At 42.3% G+C, this 1630-nt stretch overlaps 1 pseudogene; it reads right to left on the reverse strand.

The window, feature by feature from the left end:
• Positions 1 to 532: 532 nt before the first annotated feature.
• LOC148861544 (ferritin-like catalase Nec2 pseudogene) lies at positions 533 to 1225 on the reverse strand (annotated as a pseudogene).
• Positions 1226 to 1630: the final 405 nt, after the last annotated feature.

Below are 1630 nucleotides of genomic sequence, written 5' to 3' on the forward strand. Positions count from 1 at the left end.
TTAAGACAAAATATAATAAAAATTACAAAAAAAAAAGTAGGAATTGTTTATATTATTAAGAAAATAATCAGTCTTAATCTGAAAGAATCGAATCGAAACAAATAAAAACGAGAGCCGAGTCAATTATTAATCGGGACAAAATCACATAACCAAAACTGGTATAATGAGATCAGTTGGTCAGGTAGAAAGAAAACAACCCATTAACAAGCTTAATTATAGATGATCAAGTCTTACACTTGTTAATAAAATTTTATTTTATTTATTTATTTCTTTTTTCCATGGGGCAATACAACAGGGGTAGCCCATCCCCGAAACCCATAACCCCATTCCTGGAGCAGGCAGGATTAGATCCCAAATCTTCGCTACAACCAAGGGAACCTTACCAAGTGTCACCTTCTACAGCCAGATTACTAAATATATAGTAAAATAATTACTATTACTACTACATAAGATCAATCTTCTTTATTTAAAGCCAAACCAGTTAACACAAACTTATAAATTTGGAAGTTGCGGCAGATCAGGCAGAGAGAGGCTACGCATTATTCCGTAGAAATCCTCTAACGATTTCTCCATTTGCGCCACTGGGGTAGAAGCCGCCGGGAACGTGTTCGCTGCCTGTTCCATAGACGATACTCAGAATCTCCCGGGGTGTTCGTGCGTAGGAGAGGGAGTTGGCATCCGCCGATAAGGCGTTGCTAGATGTCCGATTCTCTGCTCCCAACTGCATCGGGACAAAGATGCCTTCGTCTTTGATGCCACTGCCTCCCTTCTGGTTCCTCCACTCCGAGCCACCGTGTGGTTGTAGGGCTCCACCGCTTGTTCGGCTCTCTGGTACAGATAAAATCGTATATCTGCGCCTTGTCCTGCTTCTAACCCTGCCAACAGCTGCAACAACACCTTTCAATCACTCATTTAGACCTTGATCGAACACTTACACTACTATATCCACCATATCCCAACAAAGAAAAAGTTTATTGAATAATTTGAGTACAGGAAGGAAGAAAGAAGATCGGGTGGTGGACTCGTGTAAAGGTCAAACCCTCTTGGACTTGTAGCCGTTGATACACGGATTTGCACCCACGTAACCGTTGAGTCCCACGTAAGGGATGATGTAGCAAGCCAACATGTAACTCAAACTGTCTCGGTAGGGGTCGAAGGGAGGGTTCAGTTGCAATCCTAAACTTTGGTCGAATATGGTCGCGAAAGTGCCAGCGTTCAGGTTCATCAAAGGCCTCTGAAACCCACCAACATTTGATTGGATTGTCCTGCAACTCGCATGGGAAGTGATGGTGCGCGATCTGGAAGCTCCTAACTGGAGAATTGTTTGAACGTTTTCACGTGGCGAGTTGGATCAACCTGCAAAACAGTGTTCAGAGTAAATAGGGTGGAAGACCCGGTGAAATCGCTCCAATGTTTAAGTCAATATTCTATGTATTTGCGAACTAAGTATGAATGCTAGAGAGCTCGAGTGCAATTAATTTCACATACCTTCGCTTTGATGATCGATGCCCTTATATAGTTGAGTAGTCGTGAATCCTACGAAAAGGTTCCAGGATCCCCAAGCTGCATAGGTAAAATCCATTCTATTTCCAAAGGAGAGAAATGCGCCATTTGATAAGGTTTATCACTT

Source organism: Nelumbo lutea, chromosome 4 (genome assembly GCF_056320005.1).
Source record: "Nelumbo lutea isolate HS-2025 chromosome 4, American lotus-T2T, whole genome shotgun sequence".
NCBI lineage: Eukaryota > Viridiplantae > Streptophyta > Magnoliopsida > Proteales > Nelumbonaceae > Nelumbo > Nelumbo lutea.